We start from the raw sequence: 23,476 nt of genomic DNA, 5'->3' as shown, positions 1-23,476 counted from the left end.
CATAGAAAGAAAAGAAAAGTCCAGTAACAAGAAGTTCTTATGGGAGATAGACTAAAGCTTGTAAGTTATAGTTTTTATAGAGGAATGATAGAAGAAATATAGAAGTATGGTTGAACTTGATTTATTCCCAGTAAAATTTCTGCAATGGGAAGAACAGAAATTCTTTAGTTTGAGAACCTTATCCATGTGACTGTGAACTAAGTCATAGCCTGTATTTACTCTCACAGTGCCAATCTTACATTTTCTAGAAAATAAATCAGATATACTCTTTAAATTTCTCTGTTACCTGGACTTCCTCCCAAATTGCTTTCTGAATTTGAGAGGGAAACATTTCACTATGTTGCCATAGTCAACAATGAAACTTCTGAGTGTTTGAAGATACAGCAAGACTAACACAGTCGCATTTCAAATCAACACACATGATTTAAACATCTGGAGGAACATGTATATCAAATTGGCAATATCGGGTATTGCTTGGGGCTTGATGCTGAGTTTATACATCAGCTTCATTTTTTTCAAAGCTTTGCATTTGCCAAATTTCATTTAAAAACATTTAATGCTGCCTTAACTTCTTACTTAATTTGGGAAAACTTTAAAACGCATAATAGAGAAAAATACAACAAATGTTCGCATATCTTCCGACCACAAGTATCTAATGTTAACATTTTTTTCAACTGTCCTTTCAATGTTTGCCTTAAAATATGTGACAAAAACTACACATAAAGCTGAAATCCTCTCTATTTTTTTTGCAAGCCTCATGTTCCTGTCTGCCTCCCCAAAACCACCACCACTAGGAATCTGGAGAATATCCTTTGGCCACAAATATATGTAGCCATCGATAACATGAGATATTGCTTTGTGTGTCTTTAAACAATTATATATAAATACCTTACTGTATCATTCTTCAACTTATTTTTTCCTTCTGCATTACACTTTCTTGAAGGTTTTCTTTCTATGTTACTTGCTGGCATTTAAAAAACATTTAATTTTTAAAACAATCTACATCTCCAACTTTAATTAGCAGGATAAGATGATTCATAACTTTAACAAATCAAAGTAACTGAGCAGCATCTATCATCTCAACACTTTACAGAATGTTATCAGGGAATGCTACTACCTCAATGGCTCAGTTTGGGACTCCCTAAGACGGGGACTTGTGTGCACTTAGTCTATCAGGAGAACCCAGAACGTAAGAGTGAGGGAAGTGGGGCGGTGGACAGTGGAAGCCAATATAAATGTGCATTACTGAAAGTGCTACTGAGCAAGGGCAACACGGGACTAAGTCTCAGTACCTCACGAAAAGCGCACCAAACACTTCCCAGAAATGCTGCCCCAGGAGGTGGGGATGGAACCTTCATCTGCAAGCTCCTTTTCCCTATTGGTTGAAGATGGACCCAGGGCATTAACTTCCCTACACTTTAGGCTATTCCTTCCATAAGACAGGAAGGCATCAGAAAAGGTCTGGAAGCAAAGCAGGAAAGACACACAGTGCACACTTCAGTGGGGCTCGGGCAACCACCCAGAACTGTTGGGCCATCTGAACCTGGCTTCCAGCTAGCACCACTGAAGCTGCACAACAGCTAACAGCAGGCCCTGTCTTCCTTACACATGAATCTGACTTGACTCTATGAAGTAGGGCTGCCCTGCTTCCTGAAATTCAATGAATGATGGGGAGAGTAAGTTTTTCAATTCTAACTGCCTCAGAAAATTCCAAACAAGGGTCACCATCTTTGAAGTCACCCATCTCTTATAGCTCCAAACAAACAAACACATAAAGACAATTCATTTCGGTCACTCATCTTACCACGTTCTTTCCTGTACATAGAATCAAAGAGCAGCTCCCTAGCAGTGTGAAGAAGTCAACATCTTTTTGGCTGGCTTGTACTAGACTACAGGTAAAGGGACTGAGCCACATCTATTTCTAAAATTCCAGCACATAATAGATGCTCAGTAAATGTACGGTAAAGTGTTGACTCCTACACACCTAAAATGCCAGCTTTACTTAGCATTACTCTTCAAAGGATGAGTCCATACCTGAGATGGTTTCATACAGTGTCCAGGTCACTTATTTATCTCACTCCTTCCCATCCCCAGGTTAACCACAAGACAGATGATGGGTGTGTTGTGAGAAATAAAGGGACCCACAGCATAGGTCCTACATAGGGCAAAAGGCAACAGTGGGGATTTAATGTGAGGTGGAGGGAAACAAGGAATTGGTAAGGAAGAGGTCAACAGTTCAAAGGGTGAGCAGGAGAAACTAGGAAGTGTTGTGAGTTGTTCGTGATGAAAACTTTCTGTATCTTCACAATGGCTAGGAGTCTACTATGATTCTCTTTATGCGTAAAAGGCAATTTGTTCCAATGGTCTCTCTGGAATAACTCCTTTCTTCAGGGCCTTCTTGTTACTTGTCATTGTCACTCAGATTGCCCAAACCTATACGATAATCTATTGTGTTCAGTCCAACTATCTCAGCATTGCCTGTATTCTGCAGGGCAGAGAACATGTCAGCTGACTTCATTGTGGTGCCCAGAGTATTTACAGTTCTCAGTGAACCCAGTTAACTGCCCATTCCCTCAATCCAGATGGCCTTTCTTTTGATTAAGCATACTAGGCTTCCATTGGCAAAGGGAACTAGAAGATGATAGTTATTTTCTGGAAAATTCCAGCCATGATGTCATTTTTGCCTAAGTGTGATTTTTACCTTAATTGCCTTGGCAGCTAGAGGGAGACTTTATTCTTTATAGGGCCAGAAAGAGACCTAAGAAGGTTATTTATCATCAGGATAATAGGCTCAATTATCTGGTGGAAATAGAGACTAGATGCCTCTTCTCTTTCATGCTCTCTCTGGGAAGAAGGCTGATTTCCCAGGGCGTTCCCCTTTCATCTCACCACCTTTCACCCCTTCCCCAATTAAGGCAACCAAAAATGAAATCCTCATCGGATTCTACAAAATCAGGAGAGGACCCTTGGGAGAAATAACAATACAAGGTGTCTTTTGAGTCCCATCCACAAATAACATCATTTATGTTACTCGTTAAGTATGATCTGATGTTAGACTTACAAACCATGGGTCAAGTAAACACAGAAATCTGAGACTTTCTCAACTCTAACACCCTGTTTTCTGGCTACCATTTTCCCCCCAATAGTCTCAACTTTTAGGCAATATCCTGTAACTGCAAATAGGTTTCAGGAGAAGACTGATTTTATTTTTTTACTTAATCAATAAGGTTCAAATGCATTTTTTATTTAATAGGCTCCAAGGCATCCACTGAATTTATATTAGATCCGAGTATTATAGGAAGCAAGGGCTGTCACTTGTAAAGGATGCTACCATCCACACACTTCCTCCGTGTTTTCCCCCTTCTGGCTACAAGAGTGTTCATCATTCCTAGTTCTTTATGCTTATATAACATCTCAACACTTGCTTAGTTTCAATGGAAGACACCAGAATATTTGCTCTAGTTTTTTTCTTAAAGAACTCTGTGCTACATATATGCATAGATGGCTTTTCAAAACAGTTACTTAGAGATGTAGCTTATTCTCGTACTTCATACCAAACACTCAATGAAACACTTCCCTCACAAATGGATAGGGTACCTTTTTCCAGATTGAAAGCATTAGCCAGATGTGTTTTTTCAAAGATTCCATTTATCCAAACATCATGTTCAAGCAGAAGGATCAAGTGCATTGAAGGTTTTCTAATTACTAAAGGAAAAAATTAAATTAACAACTGTTACTGTTTTGCTGAGTGGTTCCTGTTGATAGATATGCCATGTCTGTATGTGTTATGATTAATTTCACGTGTCAACTTGACAGGGCCATAGGTGCCCAGATATTTGGTCAAACCGTATTCTGGGATGAGGTTAACATTTAAACCAGTGAACTGTTAAACAGATTTTCCTCCCTAATGTGTGTGGGCCTCGTGCAATCAGTTGAAGGCCTGAATAGAACAGAAAGTTAGCTCTCCCTAGAGTAAGAGAGAATTCCTTCTGCCTGGCTGCCTTTGATCTGAGACATTGGCTTTTTTCCTCCCTTTGGACTTCTGTGAAAACATCAGTTTTTCCTAGGTCTCAAGCCTGCCAACCTGCAGACTACAGCTTACAACATTGGCTCTCCTGGGTCTCCAGCTTGCTGACATACCGTCTAGGTCTTTGGACTTCCCACTTCCATAATCACATGTGCCATTTCCTTAAAATAAACCTTTATAGCCTGGCATGGTGGCTCATGCCTGTAATTCCAGCACTTTGGGAGGCCAAGGCAGGTGGATCACCTGAGGTCAAGAGTTCAAGACTAGCCTGGACAACATGGCAAAACCGCATCTCTACTAAAAATACAAAAATTAGCTGGGCATGGTGGTGCGTGCCTGTAATCCCAGCTACTCAGGAGGCTGAGGCAGGAGAATCACTTGAACCTGGGAGATGGAGGTTACAGTGAGCCAAAATGGCACCATAGCACTTCAGCCTAGGTGACAAAGCAAGATTCCATCTCAAAAGTAAGTAAGTAAATAAATAAATAAATAAACCTTTATATATTAAATCTGTGTGTATGTGTGTATGCATGTATATATACATATACATATAATGTCCTGTTGGTTCTGTATCTCTGGAGCATTCTGACCAGTCCCTAATACAGTAGGAATCTAAAAGTCAGGTTTGCAAACCACCATTATGCTCAGTGTACCAGCTGAGCTTCATTTAACATGTAAGTCCAGGCTGGGCACAGTGGCTCACACCTATAATCCCAGCACTTTAGGAGGCCGAGGCGGGTGGATCACCTGAGGTCGGGAGTTCAAGACCAGCCTGGCCAAAATGGTGAAACCCTGTCTCTACTAAAAATACAAAAAATAGCTGGGCATGGTGGCACATGCCTATAATCCTAGCTACTAGGGGTGCTGAGGTAGGAGGATTGCTTGAACCTGGGAGGTGGAGGTTGCAGTGAGCCGAGGTTGTGCCACTGCACTCCAGCCTGGGCAACAGAGTGAGACTCTGTCTCAACAACAACAACAACAACAAACCACGTAAGTCCACATGCAATTCTATTCATTTTCTGGATTAATGGAGGAGTGGTGCCAGATAAACCAAGCTGTACTGACTACATCTTTAGAGCTTCAAGTGGCATCCTCTACATAGCAATCTTTTGTGACTTTTCATAGTGCATTTGCATAAGCCTGACATCATTTCATTTTGGCCTTCATTTAGAAATAATGATGAATATTAATAAGTGCTTAAGGCACAATGTCTCTTTTCTCATGAGAGTCTTGTCACATGAATAAGTGAGCTCCTAGAAAGTTTGGTGCAAAATGGAAATATGGATATAAATGCAAAAGTGGGGAGATATGGGTGTTCTGAGCTCTGTAACCTTAGGTACAACTTCCCAAGCTAGGGCTTATCTCTGATGAGAAGTTGGAGGGAACCCTGAATTTTCTGGAGAGAGCTGTTCATCAGGCAGGAACTGTCTATCATAGAAGAATTAAATAAGTCTTATTTTGAGGGATACTGCATAGGAGCATCCTATCTGTCTTCTGCTACTTAATGTTTTAAGCAAGCCTATTCTACCAATGTCTTTGTTAGGCTTTCATGTTATTCTTATTAAGATGTAGTGCCAGGTGAGAGACACTGTGTCACTATGAGGAATGCAAATCAAATCCCACTAAAACTCACTCCATTTGAACCAAAGGAAATTATGTTATTTTATATAATTCGTCTTTATGTGGATCAAATGCTACTCAAGGAGGGGAAAGGAAGTTTAAGTACGTCATCAGAGAGAATCGCAAAATCCCACATCTGCAAGGCACCTTACAGATGATGTAAGTTTAAGCAAGTGAGGACAAAGGAAGCCTAACAAGTTTAAACAACCACCCTGGCTGAGGAGCCTAGGTGGCACCAAGCTAGCAGAATGGTGTTAGCTGCAGGACTGTAGTGGTCAGCTTTTGTCTACTTAGGTGAGGCCTCTGCTGGTAGCAGTACCCTACTTTTCTTCTGCAGACCACCACCCCACCTCTACTCTCAACCTACATTATTCAGGTAGAACTGACCTAAACCCTAGCTCCTGGGGAAAGCATGTGACCCAGGGCTGGCAAATCCAAATCTTCCAATCCCTGGCCAGGCATCGGTCAGTGATAGGTATGTGATCCAAGTCAGGACAGCCACAGACAATTCTAGGACTTTATTTTTTTTTAACAACTGGACAAAAAAAGGGTTATTTCTGATTGTAGAGATGCTGAGAGCGTATCATGATTTGGTGAGCGCCTGAACAATAATGAAGTAAGCTCAGAGAGCAGAGCCAACAGATAGAGAAAAAGATTACTGATAACACTGTTGGAGCCTGCTGGGGTTGAAATGTGTCCGCCTCCAAATTCATATGTTGAAGCCCTAACCTTCCGGTCCTCAGAATGTGACCTTATTTGGAAATTGGGTCCTTGTAGATGTAATTAGTTAAGATGAGGTCACTAGGGTGGGCTCCTCATCCATTATGACTGGTGTCTTCATAGAAAGGGGAAATTTGGACAGAGAGGCATGCATCCAGGGAGAACACCATGTGAAAAGGAAGGCAGCACTTGGAGGATGCTACATGACAGGGAACACCAAAAATTGTCAGCAAACTACCAGAAGCCAGAAAGAGAGGCAAAAACAGATGATCCCTTACAGCTACAAAAGAAACCAACCCTGGTGACATGTTGATCTCTAGATTCTAGAACTTTGAGACAATAAATTAATGTTGTTTAAGCCAGCGAGGCTGTGGCTATGGCACTGTGCCATGGCAGCCCCAGCACACAGTATACAGTCCTGACTAGTCTTGCCTAAAGGAGGCTTACCCTAGAGTTTTTAGTTTCCCGAACTGATAATTTGTTTGTTTCCTCTCTCTCTCTCTATTCTTGTATTTTTAGTAGAGATGTGGCTTCACCATGTTGGCCAGGCTGATCTTGAACTCCAGACCTCGTGATCTACCCACCTCAGCCACCCAAAGTGCTGTGATTACAGGTGTGAGCCACAGTGACTGGCCTTTTTTTTTTTTTTTTTTTTTTGACTGGCCCAGGCTGGAGCAAACGTGGCTTACTGCAGCCTCAATTGCCTGGGCCCAAGCAATCTTTCCACCTCAGCCTCTTGAGTACCTGGAATTATAGGTGCACGAAAATGTTTGTATTTTTTGTAGAGACAGGGTTTTGCCACGTTGTCCAGGCTGGTCTTGAGCTCCTGGGCTCAAGTGATCCTCCTGCCTCCACCTCCCAAAGTGCTAAGATCACAGATGTGAGCCACTGTGCCTGGCTTTTTTTTTTTTTTTACTTAATCTAATTTGATTGAGTTTCTAGCACTTACTACATAAGATTCCTCACAAATACTCTATCAACCTACAAGCATCAGGGGAAGGGGGCCAGGATGTCGATGGAATAAGACTGTAGCCTAGGAAAGGCTGAAAGAGCTGAGAATATTTAACCAGCAAAAAAGACAGCTTTACAGGAAAGCGGGGAAGGAAGAGTAGCACTATCTTCACATACGCTCCATGAGAGTAGGGATATTTTCTGTGTGATTACTTGCTATATTTTCAGTTCCTGGCACATAGTAAGCTGCTCTATAAACATTTAAAGAACAATTGAAAGGAAAATCTCAGGGCTGAGTGTAGTGGCTCACACCTGTAATCCCTGTACTTTGGGAGGCCTAGGCAGGCGGATCACTTGAGGCCAGGAGTTCGAGACCAGCCTGGGTAACATGGCAAAACCCCATCTCTACTAAAAATACAGAAAGTAGCCAGGAATGGTGATGTGTGCCTGTAGTCCCAGCTACTCAGGAAGGTAAGACATGAGAATCACTTAAGCCCAGGAGGCCGAGGTTGCAGTAGTGAGCAAAGATCTCACCGCTGCACTGCATCCTGGGTGACAGAGTGACACTCTATTTCAAAAAAAAAAAAAGAAAGAAAGAAAGAAAGAAAGAAAAAGAAAAATCTCAGGGCCTTTCACTGCAAGCAACAGAACATGTTTAAGAAAACAAAAAAAGTAGGGGAAGGTTTATTAAAAGGATATTGTCGAAGAGACCAAATAACAGCTAGGGATGACTGGAGAACCTGACTAGAACAAGCAGCCGGCATCATAACCAAAATCATGCCACAAAACCAGATGTGAGGACCCCATTCACATTTGTCACTGTCACCAAGGACTAAGAGAATTTTTTTACAAAAACATTGCATTCCAATCTCGGTTTACCCATGCTACATCTGGTCCACAAAAGTAAAATATTCATAATGTCTTCAGAAATTAGACTACATTGAGGATAGGTCTGCTGCCAACTATTCTAACACAAAGTAATGTTTTCAATGAAACAATAATCACATCTATTAAATGCTTGCTGTGTACTGGGCTGCAGGCACTACATGTGTCAGGCGCTGTGGAATTATAAATGAATGGAGTAGCAGTTAGAATTCTGCAGGGATGTTTAATAGCTATGTGTCTTTGGTCGAGTGACCGAACTTCTCAGAACCTCAGTTTCTCAATTTATAAAATGGCAATGATTCTTAGGTGACGTACCTTGTAGAGTCTGAGGAGGATTCTATTAAAATTGAGTTAGTATACATAAAGCAGCTACAACAGTGCTTGGGATCCATGTGCTCTTCATCACAATTCTTTAAGTGTGACGGTGCGCCATTTTATGATGCTGAAACTGAGGTCCAGTGAGGATTAGTGGTCTGTGCATAGTGACACAAAGTGGTCGGTCCTATATCCGAACAGAAATCTATCTGATTCCAGAGTGTACAATCTTAGGTATCTACAGGATTGACATTAGAAGCAAATTATGTGGAAATGCCTCAGTCATACCTGAGGCATAAAACCATGGACAGTTTTGGACCACAGAGAAATTAGCAAAGTTTTCAAAATATATTTCCTGCTCGATTTTTGCAGATCTTACACAAACTGCTTAGGTACCTAAGTGGTTGCAAATATTTCTTTAATAGATTATCATAAAACCATAAAGGCAATACAAGTGCTTAATTTGGAACTTGCTTGGAACCTGAATGCAAGGTGCCAAAGCTTGCAAGGCAAAAATACTGGTTGTCCAAGTGTGTGATTTTGTGCAGCAGAATTGGGTTAGAGTCAGTCTAGATAAGCAGCAAGTCAGCCTCAGCCCATCCCATTAGAAGTTTGAGGAATATGACTGCTTTTCTCCCCAGAAAAATATACATATAATTTCAGTGGGTTCATGGACCTCTAAAGATTTCTATAAATTCCAAGTGAATAACCTCTCTTCTTGATTTGTGACTCTAAAATATTTTTTAATCTGTGATCATTTTTTAATTCAGCAGCATCACACCATAGTTCCTCCTAATGTTCAGTTAAAAAAAAAAAAAAAACTAATATCACTGGGCGTGATGGCTCACGCCTGTAATCCCAGCATTTTGAGAGGCCAAGGCAGGCAGATCACGAAGTCAGGAGATTGAGACCATCCTCGCCAACACAGTCAAACCCCGTCTCTACTACAAATACAAAAATTAGCCAGGCATGGTGGCACGCACCTGTGGTCCCAGCTACTCTGGAGGCTGAAGCAGAAGAATCGCTTGAACCCGGGAGGTGGATGCTGTAGTGAGCCAAGATCATGCCACTGTACTGCAGCCTGGTGACAGAGCAAGACTCTGTCTCAAAAACTAAAAACAAAAACAAAAGCAAAAAAGCCTAATATCTGCATGCTATTATGTGAAGTTGCTTAGAAGCTAGCCAGATTTTTTAATCCAACAAATATTTATCGAGCACCTAGCATGCATTTGATATTATTTCTAGGCACTGGTGACATAGATATGAAGAAGATAAACCAGGCCCTTGTCACGGAGCTGAAATTCTAAGGGTGAAACCAACAATAAACACGAAAAAGCAACATACTAAATAAAACAGAGTAAGGTAACCAACAATGGCTGGTGGCTATTTTAGATGGGGTGGTGCAGGAGACTCAGCTGAGCTGATACCAAAGTAAGGGGATGGAACCAACTGTGTGAAGCACTCGGAGACTGCACTTCAAGGCAGAGGAAATGGCAAGTGCAAAGCCCAAACAGGTAAGGATTGGTCTAACTGAGACAGAGCCAGCGTAGTAAATTCATACTGAATTTCAGGCTTCAGTAAATCTAATAATGCACTAAGTTCAGTTCCTGGATATTTAATTTGAGCAAGTACTAATAACTACTTAGTGACTACTTAATAGATTTTTAAGAACATACTCTGGCCATGCATAATAATGAAAATCTAGGAAACCAAAAGTAAAATGTCAAGAAAGAACCAGGATTTTCTTTTCTTTTAGCCACAGAGCCTTGCTCTGTCACCCAGGCTGGATAGCAGTAATGCGATCATAGCTCACTGCAGCCTTGAACACCTGGGCTCAAGTGATCCTCCTGCCTCAGCCTCCCAAGTAGTTGGGACTACAGGCACACACCACCATGCCAAGCTAATTTTTGAAAAATGTTTTGAATAGACCAGGTCTTGCTCTACTGCTCAAGTGGGTCTTGAACTCCTAGGTTCAAGTCACCCTCCCTCCTTGGCCTTCCAAAGGACTTGGATTACAGGCGTGAGCCACCATACCTGGCTATTTTTTCAATTATTAAATACCTTATCAGGAAAACCTACATGGCTATTGATCAATTTTTAGAAATTGCTAAACTAAATGGTTCCTTGAGGGAGAGCCCCAAACTACCTCTATGAGCTGGAAGCTTACATGTACCCAACTTTTAGACCCTGCCTTGGCCCCTGCTTTCACTTAAAGCAGTAAATTGTCGACATCTCTAAATTATATTCCAAACACAAGCTTACCTTTGGAGGAAAGACAGTCTCACGTTTCTAGGAGTCATATTTCAAGATTGGGGAGAAACTAAAAGTAATTACAGTTCTGACCATAAGTCAAAGCTCTAAGACTTTCTCAAAATGCCTTAGAGAGGCAAGACTTTCTAAAGAACCAAAAAAGAAGAAAAACATTAATTTTAAAACTGCAAAAATTTTTATCCTGCCTCAGAATTTCAGGAATGTTGCTATAATGCATTCATCTTAGTGAAGATGAAGTTGAGGACTGCAATAGTAAAGTTTTCTAATACCCAAACCTGCAGCCATTTCACTGCCATTTAATAAAACATCGCAAGAGTAGTGGTTCCCTGAAGGTTCTTCCTATAAAGTAATGCAAAAAGCTGGTGGTGTTCAACTTTTAGTAACTATATATTTTTTAACCCATATTGAAGTAACACAGAGATCTTTCAGTTTATTATTTAGTTTGTTGAGAAAATTACTAGATGAAATGCATTAGCTTAATGTCAAAGGAAAGAAAATGGAAGATTTTCCCCATCATCAGGGCATTAAGGCTGCAGGACAGAATGGAATGAAATAATATTTATTAAGCACTTAGAGACATGTAGAGAGATTCAAGTGTTAGCTCCCAGAGAACATTACTGCAGCGTTTGCATAGGGCTTTCAAAAATCTTATTTTACTTGGTCCTTATAATAACTCTTATAGTTATTATATTAGTTTTTGTGGCTGTAAGTGAAAGCAGCATGTCTTAAACATGCGTAAGCATAAAAGGAAGTTTATTGGCTTATATAAAGTGTTCTACATTCAGGTCTGGCTAGATCCAGAAGCCAAACTACCTCTCTCTTTTTATTCTATCTCATTCTCTTTTGCTCCTTTCCCTGTGTCTTGGTTTCACTTTTTCTTTTAAATTTAACATGTTCGTATCATTTTCTCCTGCTGCAGATGACTTCCCACAGGCAGCTAAAGCTTACACCACCGTTGTAGATTGCAAGGCCAGATGAAGTGGACATCAGATCGTGTGGAAAGAGTCTAAGTGGACCTACTTTGGCCATGTGCCCTTTCCTTAAACCAGTCTCTATGAACAATAGAACCACTTATGATCTGTATTAGTCTATTTTCACACTGCTGATAAGTGGACTAATACCCAAGCCTGGGTAATTTATAAGGAAAAAGAGGTTTAGTGGACTTACAATTCCAGATGGCTAGGGAGGCCTCACGATCATGGTGGAAGGTGAAAGGCATGTCTCACATGGTGGCAGGCAAGAGAAGAGAACCTGTGTAGGGAAACTCCCCTTTATAAAACCATCAGATCTTGTGAGACTTATTCACTATCATGAGAACAGCACAGGAAAGACCCATCCCCATGATTGAGTTACCTCCTACTGGGCCCTCCCACAACACATGGGAGTTGTGGGAGCTACAATTTAAGATGAGATTTGGGTGAGGACACAGCCAAACCATATCATCATCATTGACCAGGCTCAGGTCTATGGCCATTCCAATGGCCAGGCACTGGATATGATTGACAGTCCAACCACAGCCACATGGAATTAGGGTTGGGGATACTCATTCAGCAATGTAAAGGGAGTGCTAAGCTGACAAAAGCTACAAATAGGCAGTGCCAATATTGACCCCATTTTGCAGATGAGGAAACTTTAATGGTGAACTTGGCCAAATTAAAAAATATCTGTTAATGCCTCAAATCTCTTTACCAGAAAATTAAGCCTTCCATTCCAAAAGACAGGTCAGGTGTAAATTGTACAGTAGCACAATGAATTAAATTCACATCAAAGTAAAACTATCTGTTACAAGATCCTTCTCTGAGAGTCTGTCTTATTTAGGGGACAAATAGAGTGCCTAACTAAAGGAGGAAAAAGAAATGCAGCAAGGAGAGTTATTTGAGTCTTTGTCATTCTCTCTCTAGATTGCAAACTTTCTGAAGGAAAAAATCTGCTACTTCCTCTCCTTTATCTCCTGCAGGGCTTGGCAAATGATAGCACACAGCAGTGAAGGGAGGCAAATAAAAAGAAATAAATTAGCACCCTTTGCTTGTCTTCTTTCCCTAGTAAACTGATGTCAGTTCAGTATGTCACCTTCAATTCTATGTTCACCTGATAGACAGGACTGACCTTCCACAGTGGCAGAAACTGAAGGCATTTGATAGGGCTTTGAGAGCAGAGCAAATAACCCAGAATCATGAATTTACAGAATATTAAAGCTGAGTTTTAAATATAATATAATTCAACTCTTCTAATTCTATATATCAGAGAATATATTTCTGGATGCTGGAAAGTGTATACCAAACCCAAAATTGTCTATGGGGTGGGGATGGGATTGCAGGGGGAATAGGCGGGGTGGGGTGAGGGGGTAGGGAATTGGGTTGCTGTCCTTGGTCCTGAATTACCACTCCTTGCATGTTGTTTTCCCTAACGTTGGACACTTGGACTCCTGTCTAACCTCTCCAGGCACTAGGGATTTTTCTGCATTTTGCTTTTCAAGATCAATGGTGGAAAAGGCAAATTACATGCTACTTTAGAGAAAATATAATTGAGCCTCATATCACAGTATATAGGTTATTTCACACGCTTTTGATAGTTTCATTTTTCTGACAGTTGTTCATCCTCTCATTCCCAAGATTTGCTTATGATATCTAAAGAAGTAAATTAGTTTGTTTCACTTTCACAAATGAACTAGAGGTCCCAGGCTTACCAAATCCTAGCCAGCTGTTTCGCCATCACCCCCACCCCTATACTAGTATCTAAAGATGCCATTCTAAGAGCCTGGACACTAAAGCATTCTTACCCTCTTAGGAACCTCTCTATTCATTATCTATGGCTGCATTAAAAATCATCCTTAAAACTGAGGAGCTTAACATAACAGATATGTATTATCTCATAGCTTCTGTGAGTCAAGAATTCTAAAGCAGCTTAGCTGAGTAGTTCAGGCTCACAAAGTTTCTCGTGAGGTTGCAGTCAAGATAGCAGCCAGCACTGCAGTCAACTGACAGCTTGTCTAGGGCTAGAGAATCTGCTTCCAGGGCTGCTCACTCACATGACTGGCAGGTTGAAGCTGGGTGTTGATGGAAAGCCTTAGTTTCTCACTGTGTGGTCCTCCACAGGCCACTTAAGTGTCATCACAATATGGCAGCCACCTACCCCTAGAATGGGCAATCCATAAGACTGAGGTAAAGGTGGCAACATCTTTCAGGATATAGTGGCCGAGGTCACATACCATCATTTCTATTGGTCCAAGAAACTAACCTGATTCAAAGGCACAAATGCTAGAGGCATGGATCACTGGGGGCATCTTGAAGGCTGGCTACCACAACCTCTTCCATGCATCCTTGTCATCCCACTTGTCCCACTGTGTTATAATTACCTTTTACTTGTGCACCCTTCTGTGGCAGATCTGGTTACTACCATGATAACTGGGTTGCTAAGAGAACCCTGATTTTGTGCAGGTGTTAGAAAGCCGTTTCTCCAGGGGTCAGTAAACTATGGCCCATGGCCTGTTTTCATGTAGCCCATTAGCTAAGAATAGTTTTTACATTTTTTAAAGTTGTACAAATTGAAAGAAGAATGTACAACACAGGTCATGTATTGCATACAATGCCTAAAATATTTGCTATGTGGCCCTTTACAGAAAATGTTTGCTGACCCCTAGTCCAAGTCACTGGTGGTAATCCTATTCTAAACTTCCTCTTATTGGTTTAAGAATGGACAGGTATCCAATTCTGGTCTGTAAGATATAAGAGAAAGCCTACTGGACACTGGAGGTCTTCTGGAAAGGATTTTTCTCCCTCATTAAAAAACATGGATATATCAGAAGAGATCCCTTATGCTTTCATCCATCCTGCTTTGGGAGTTATTTGCTAGAATAGAGCTACGGCAGCTATTTTGCAACCATGAGGGGAAAGACAAAAATATTCTGTGGAAGCTCACTCAGACACCTGACCTTGTTGAGTTGTCCAATTAAGCAATCCTAAAAATAGCTTACTTCCAGATGTTTGTTACATGAGAAAACTTCAAGTATCTTTAGGAAATTCTTTCGGTATCTTGTTAATTGCAGCTGGAAAAATTCTAAATGATATATGGTCCCTCTAGATAATGAAATTTTAGCAGGGAAAGGTCCTATTTATTACAGAATCTTCTATTTCTACAATAAGTCCTGGAATATAATTAAGTTTTAAGTATTAGTTGTTTAAATCAGAGTTTCTCAACCCTGACACTATTGACATTTTGGGCCAGCTAATTTTTTACTATGGGGGCGTCCCTGTGCATTAAAGGATGTTTAGCAGCATCCCCGGCCTCTACCGGCTAGATATAATTAACATCTCTTTCCCACAGATGTAACAAACAAAACGTTTTCAGGCATTTCCAAATATTCCCTGGGGCACAAAATCACCCCAGGTGAGAACCATTGGTCTAAATGAATGATTGTTAGGATATTAATTACTACCACAAATTGTTATGCAAAACTTCAGATTCATCACTGGGTTCAATCAGACTTTGGTCAAGGCAGAGGGGACTTGGGGACAGTGGGTTGTGAAGTGAGATAGAACTATAAAGACAGTAAAGAGGAGGGAGATGGGCACTGTAGCAATCTGAGCTCTTTCTCAGGCTGGCTAGGCCTAGAGAGAATCACTACCATCTCCTCTTCTGGTCCTAATTGACATGCAGAAGTCATGAGATCATAATGAGAATGATTTCTTGGTCTGTCTTAGACAAAACAGTTGTAGGGACTGCAAAGGTACAGACAACAGAGATGAAAGAAATGTGGTATTACTAATGGTATCCAGAGTCCAGACAGCCCCTAGCCCTTTGGGAGAAAGCTTATGACAAAGGATGGGGGAAAAAAGATGAGAAGATAGCACATGAAAGTGGTTGGAAAAACAACCCAATAATGAGAAAAATATATCAGTGTTTCAGAGTGGTTCTCTGCAACATGTCTATCTCTTTTGAAATGACAACAGAAAAGTTTCCATCAAACTGTTTTCCATCAAATGCTGGCCCCCCGACAGATTGTGGCACATGGAACGTGGTTTGCCTTTTAAGTCATTGGGGTTTTCTCACTCAACTTTACCAAATAGTGGCTGTAATTATGGTAGTAAATGCCTCTCAAATAGCAGCTTTTTTCCTCGTTAAAAGAGTGAACATTTTAACAAGGATGTCGAGGACACCACAAAGAAATATGCACTGCAGGGCTTCTCGGAAGACAACCTAGAGATGTGGTTCACTCCTCAGAAAGGAGGCTGATTTCCTAGAAAGAGTCAGGGTGAAAGGTGAAAAAAGGCCAGAGTTCCAATCCAGCCTGGCCCTTTGCTGGCTTTGTGGCCTTAATGAAGCAAGTCCCTCCATCTCTCTGAGCCTGAGCTTTCTTAGCTAACTGGGGTTAATTTGTGAGGATTAAACGGGAGCATGTATATGAAAGAGTTTTCATAGCTTCACCTCTGTGCGCAGGGAATATTCTTACCCTCGCCACCTCCACAATTCATGTTCCTCTATGAGTGGTGCAGCCATGAGACTGCTTCAGCAGGGCTCATGCTAAGCATTCATGCGCCCAGCAGTGGTCTTTAGATATTATGTAATTTAAGTATGATCCTCTTGCCTAAAATTCTTCCATGTGTTTATTGTCCCATCTTTAACTCAGATGACAAGGACCTCCATGATCCAGCCCTTCTCAGAGCTCTAGCCTCAAATCTTCTTGCTTTCTACATTATATCTAGACTTTACTCATCCCAAAATGCTTGCAGTTTGCTGCGTGGACCACTTTCTCTCACTTCCAGGCCTTGATACATGGGTGCCTCTGGCACACTAAATTCTGCTTTTTCTCCATGTCCCAGCTTAGCAGTCACTTCTCTTGTGTTTTTGGCTCAGTTGTGACTCCCAAACCACACACAAAAAAATTCCTGTTGAAGTCTCCTCCCCCAGGACATCAGAACGTGACTCTATTTGGAGATGGGCCTTTAAAGGGGTAAGTAAGGTAAAATGAGGTCATCTGGGTGGTCCCTAATCCTGTGTGTCTGGTTTCCTGATGATAAGAGATTTGGATGAGCACAGACATGCACAGAGGGAAGGTCACATGAAGACACAGGGAGAAGACAGCCATCTACAGGCCAAGGAGAGAGGCCTTGGGAGAAACGAATCCTGCCGATGTCTTGATCTCAGACTTCTAGGCTCCAAAACTGTGAGAAAATCAATTTCTGTTGTTGAAGCCACTTGGTCTGCAGTACTTTGTTATGGCAGCCCAAGCATACTAACATGCTCTAGAAGTCTTCCATGAATTCCCCAAGACCAGCCATGACACTATCACAGCATCATTCATTTTCCTTTTCAAAACAGCTGTCATGTGGAACTGTCTCCCTTTTGGGTCTGTCTTCATCTTAGTGTGTGGGTTGGTGAGGTGGCTTGAGGGGTGAATAGTGGAAGGTCCTGAACAGGGACTGTGTGCCTCTCTGTACCATGAATATTTACCCGAATACCTGGGATATCAAAGGCAAATGCGTGTTGCTCATAGAAAAGACGAATTCAGAGTCGCATTTTCCTAGTTTACCTGAACTCACTAACTTCTAATAGAAGTATCTATACCTCACGAGACCTATGCAGTCACAGATTCCAAACATTTCCCAGACTTGACCCTAGATTCATTAATAGTCAGAGAAATATTTAGGTTTCCCATTATTTCTCCTGCTTCTGTGGCTCACCATTTCTAGATCACATTTCCTAGAGGGGTGAGGGTCAAGATTGGTGGGAGGAAAAGAGGAAAGAAAAAAAGAAAGAAGATTATTTATATAATGTAGCAGTCTGCAATCAGGAAAATTTCAGATATCTAGCCTTGACTCTCCTGCTGCAGCTCAAATCCAATTAATGCTGATTCCATGGGGAAAAAGTTGGTCGCCACTTTCCAGGCAACCATCAGTCATAGAGCAAATTGGCAGTTTTAAGAAACAAGCAAATCATACTGCCATGTGTGTACCTATGCAACAATCTTGCATGTTCTTCACATGTACCCCAAAACCTAAAATGCAATAAAAAAAAACAAAAACAAAACTTAAAAAAAAAAAAAAGAAACAAGTCCAAGAGTCCAAGATTAAAGAAGTTATTTTTTTAACAACCAGAAAAGAGGATCTTTATCTATCCTTTTGGTAATTGCAACCACCCAATAACACCTAGACTGGATCAGCTTATTTAATATATGGATAACAAACCACTAAAAGCTGTGACAGCCAGAGGGAACAATTAGGAGAGGAAAGCAAATGAAGAGCTCTTGAATACATTCAGTTTTGTCAACTAATTCAGATAAGTGTTCCCTTTAATTACTTTTTTTTTTTTTTGAGACAGAGTCTTGCTCTGTTGCCCAGGCTGGAGTGCAGTGGCACAATCTGAGCTCACTGCAAACTCAGCCAACTGTGTTCAAGCGATTCTCCTGCCCCAGTCTCTCCAGTATCTGGGATTACATGTGTGCACCACCATGCCCAGCTAATTTTTGTGTTTTAATAGAGATGGAGTTTCACCATTTTGGCCAGGCTGGTCTCAAACTTCTGACATTCAGTGAGCCACCCGCCTCAGCTTCCCAAAGTGTTGGGATTACAGGCATGAGCCACTATCCCCAGCCCCTTTAATTACCAGTAATTTTCGTAATTGTGTATTAAGCCAATATCTCAATTCAAGTTTTGTCACAGGTTATTTTGCACATAGAATGATTCATTTTGCAATATTGTAGGGGAGGGGAGGCCAGGTGTTTCAGGAATAGAGACATCCCCTTTACACATTCGCATCTGACTTTTAAAACTGCTCTGCTTGAGCAGAACTTTATTTTTAACGGAATTGATCAGTCATCTTGACAGTGTTTTGGCTCTGAGCATAAGCTTCTGAAGCAGTATTTTTACCCACTGGCTCTTTGGAGCAGTGGTGAAATAGGGACAGAACTGATTTGACAAATCAATTCGATAAAGCCATCTGACAAGGTTCATTATTAGGCTGGGCGTGGTGGCTCACACTTTGGGAAGCCAAGGCAGGTGGATCACCTAAGGTCAGGAGCTCGAGACCAGCCTGGCCAATATGGTGAAACCCTGTAAAAAAATTAGCCAGGAATAGTGGGGCATGCCTGTAATCCCAGCTACTTGGAAGGCTGAGGCATGAGAATCACTTGAGCCAGGGAGGTAGAGGTTGCAGTGAACCCAGATTGCACCACTGCACTTCAGACTGGGCAACAGAGCAAGACTCTGTCTCAAAAAAAAATCATTATTAATATTTTATGAATGCTGTACAGGTGTTGCTTAGAGTTGAGAGAATCAGGGCCAAGACCCATTTTTTCATCACTTACTATCCTTCTTAAATCTCAGTTTCCTCATGTAGTTACAATGGCTTGTAACAAAAGATACCTATCAAGTCGTACCTTTCAGGGTTGCCATGGGACCTGAATGAGATAGAGGCAGGCCTTTCTTAGGGTTCAAAATGCACCAAAAGTGGCAATAGGCTTTGCTGTTCCCTGGAAGCTATCATTAGCTAGCAAATATTGAAGGACCTAGCAGGCTCTTCGAGTGTATGTCTGGAACCAATATCTCCCAAGATTTACTGATCTGGCTAATAAAATAGAAATTAAACAGCAATTACTATGGGAGGAAAATCAGATGAATGTAGTGGTGCTTTACCTGAATATTAATGAAGAATTAGGAGGTTCTGTTCCAAGACAGTGGCAGGGCATGCTTTATTGGTTTATCAGTAAGAAGCTCATGCTAATGGACTGGCAAAAACATCCTCCAAGGGATCAGCCCTGGTTTTCCCATCAGAGACCGTAAATTCAAAATAATTTACATGGCACAAAATCTATTTTCTTCCAGTCTGTAAAACAGTAATGAAAAACACCAGGCTTGGTGGAAAAATGAGGATTTAATAGGTCGTGGATGTGCATATCACCCCTTTCTTCATTAGGGTCAAAGTTCCGTATAATTGTCAGGCCTAGCATTCTTTAGAAGAAAAAAATAAAATTAAAACGTTGCTTTGCACAGGGCCTTTGAGATAAGGTTTATGTACACAGTCCCAGTGTTTGCCGGCCTGTGGGTCAGAGGTTCATGCTCCTGGCCTGCTGACCCAGCTTCTAAAGCAGGACATGGGCCCCAGCATGTCACCACATGTTCTTGCATCCTGGCTTCTTCCTGGAAGCCACTGCCTAGCAGCTATTTGATGAGGGCTCCCAGACTCTGCATCCTTCCCAAGCTTCTGTGGGCATGTGGCAATGCTGTCCTGCTGTGCTGATGTCCCTCAGCACCTCACCTACATGCTGTCCCACAGGATGGGGGAAGGTCCCCCTAAGCTGTTGAACCTGGTCACTTTGGTCCCAGTGTATCCTGCAGGCTTCAGGAACTTCTTGGGCTTAACTATATCTCCTCTCTTCTCTGAGACTCAAGATCAATTCCTCAGACAAGGTTGGGTGACAAAACTCATGATTGTCCTCATGTCTCCCTTCTTCCCTCTGCCCCTCTACAAACAAATAGATAAATAAATTCTATTTTCCTTCGGTCAATAAAACAAAAGCCACTTTGCATAACAACCTATGAACTCAATGCCTGTGAGAATTTCCTGCCTATAGCCACAAAGAGGGACAATACCAAGTGTTGGTGAGGTTGTAGAGAAATGGGAACTCTCCTACCCTGCTGCAAATGTAAAATGGCGCAGCCACTTTGGAAAAAGGTTGGGAGCTTCTCAAAATATTCAACATAGAGTTAATGTATGACCCAACAATTCAATTCCTACGTAGGTACCCAAGAAAATTCAAAACATAACATCCACACTCAAACTCGTATGTGTTTAAAGCAGCATTGTTCATAATAGCCAAAAAAATGAAAGAGCCCAAATTTCCATCAATTGATGAACAGATAAAATAACGTATGTGCATACAATGGAGTATTATTGAGCTATAAAAAAAGAATGATACAAGCTACAACATAGACGAAACTTAAACATATTATGCTAAGTCAAAGAAGCCAGGCAGAAAGACCACATATTATGCATCAAACTATGCTGAAGCATCAAAAATGCTGCCATACTCACAAATACTTTCCCACCTACTTGCTGATGCCTAAAATTCCACTGTGGGGTTGGATTTTTTGCTAAGTAGTTTAATGCTTTGCTCTCACCTTCCACACTCAAGGGGTGCTCTCTGGGACCAATCTTGCCTCTAATGAAGACTAGTATAACACAACACATTCTCCCATCAGCAGGTGTCAGACTATAATGTATAATGGTTTGATGGAAGAGGTACAAAAATAAAAACAAAGACCAAGCGTGGTGGCTCACGTCTGTAACTCCAGCATTTTGGGAGGCCGAGGTAGGTGGATCACCTGAGGTTGAGACTTCAAGACCAGCCTCACCAACATGGAGAAACCCCATCTCTACTAAAAAAAAAAAAAAAAAAAAAAATACAAAAAATTAGCCGGGCATGGTGGCGCAAGCCTGTAATCCCAGCTACTTGGGAGGCTGAGGCATGAAAATCACTTGAACCTGGGAGGCAGAAGTTACGGTGAGCTGAGATCACACCATTGCACTCCAGCCTGGGCAACAAGAGCAAAACTCCATCTCAATAAATAAATAAATAAAAACAAAAACAAATTCTGTATTTGACCTGAAATCAGAGGTTGTTCACTCTCCTTTTCTGAATTTGAATAGGAAGTTTGAAAGACATCAGACACATTGCACCACTGCACTCCAGCCTGGGCAACATAGTGAGACCCTGTCTCAAAAAAATTTTTTTTAATAAATTTTGTAAATGAAAGACGCCAGATATGCATATGGCATGTAGTAGAAAATTCAATGGAACTTGTAAATGTGATGGAGTCATTTCATTGTTCAATACTTACTTTGATGAAAGCCTCTATGTACAAGAGATAGGGCTCTGAGTCACCTGGGAAAAGGCATTATTGATAAGAAAAAAAATGGATTTTGGAGCTAAAATGCCTAGATTTGAAGTCCACTGCTACCACATGACTTTGAGCAAGTTATAAAAGATTTCTGTGTGATTTTCTCACTTGTAAAATGGGGATAACAATAGTACCTACCTCACAGTATAATTGTAGAAGTTAAGAGAATTAATGCATGCAAAGCTTTTTATTTTTCTTTATTTATTTATTTATTTTTTTTTTTGAGACGGAGTTTCGCTCTTGTTACCCAGGCTAGAGTGCAATGGCGCGATCTCGGCTCACCGCGACCTCCGCCTCCTGGGTTCAGGCAATTCTTCTGCCTCAGCCTCCTGAGTAGCTGGGATTACAGGCACGCGCTACGATGCCCAGCTAATTTTTTGTAGTTTTAGTGGAGACGGGGTTTCATCATGTTGACCAGGATGGTCTCGATCTCTTGACCTTGTGATCCACCCGCCTCAGCCTCCCAAAGTGCTGGGATTACAGGCTTGAGCCACCGCGCCCGGCCCTTATTTTTCTTTTTTAATAGAGATGGGGTCTCACTGTGTTGCCCAGACTGGTCTTGAACTCCCAAGCTCAAGTGATCCTCTCTCATTGGCCTCCCAAAGTGCTAGGATTACAGGCATGAGCCACTACCCCCAGCCTGCAAGCAAGGCTTTTAGAACATTGCCTAGCATATGTTAAGCATTAGTTTTTGTTGTTTCATTATTTCGTTTCTTTTCTTTTGAGACAGGGTCTTGCTCTGTCACCTAGAATGGAGTGCAGTGGTGTCATCATGGCTCACTGCAGCCTCAACCTCCCAGGCCCAAGGGATCCTCCTACCTCAGCCCCCAAGTAGCTGCGGCTGCAGGTGTATGCCATCACACTCGGCTAATTTTTCTTCATTTTTTGTGGAGATCAGATCTCACTATGTTGCCCAGGCTGATCTTCAACTCCTGAGCTCAAGCAACCCTCCCACTTCAGCATCCTCAAGTTCTGGGATTACATATGTGAGCTACCACGCCCCGCCAGTTGTTATTTCGGAGGATAGTGATGGAACTGCCCTTAAGTTAGTTGCATCCTTTCCATGGAAACCTATTGGGAAAAGTCTAAGAGGCCTAAAGTTGAAGTGAACAGGTGAGCTCTCCCCACCCACCACACTCCCTCTACTTTCCCCGAAGCCTGTGTTAGGCAGGCTCCAACCCAATCAGAGATGGGTGGCTCTCAGTGTGGCGTGTTCTGAGCCACTCAGAGCTGTTTTGATAGGTTCGAAAAAAGAGTTAGAAAGGGTGGCCCCAGGGCCTGGCTGTCTCTTCTCCAGTCCCAAGATAAGTACTTTGCCTCCAATTGTCGCCCACATCATGACAAGCGTAAGGAGAATTCAAAGAACATTCTGGACTCTACTCTTACGCCCTTCTTTATAAACAGAAGAACCAAATTTTGGCACTGTTTTTAGTACTTTTGGCCAGTATAACAGAACAGGACACTAAGTGGCAATCAAAGTTACCCTTCCCACCCCTGGACCTATCACACAATGTCATGTTGCTAATTTCTCCTCCACATGGAGAAATGAAGCTCTCTTGGTCATGCACTTGTTTGTTGGAATATGGAATTGTTTGCATTGTAGAATAAGGGCTCAGGAGGGCAGGATCCTTGTCATCTTCCCTGTTACTGCTGTATCCCCAGCACCTGGAACAGTGGCTGTTATGCCGTAGGCATCCAGTGAACATTTCTGGAATAAATGAATGGTACCCCAGTGCTCAGCACTGTGCCCATGCTGTTGATGGGCCTTTGCCAATGATTACCTCTCAGCCAC

The sequence above is a fragment of the Sapajus apella genome, unplaced genomic scaffold (genome assembly GCF_009761245.1).
Source record: "Sapajus apella isolate SASKATOON/1434 unplaced genomic scaffold, GSC_monkey_1.0 scaffold23, whole genome shotgun sequence".
Taxonomy (NCBI): Eukaryota; Metazoa; Chordata; class Mammalia; order Primates; family Cebidae; genus Sapajus; species Sapajus apella.
The sequence above is the reverse complement of the archived record's forward strand: the minus strand, read 5'-3'. Positions refer to the sequence as shown.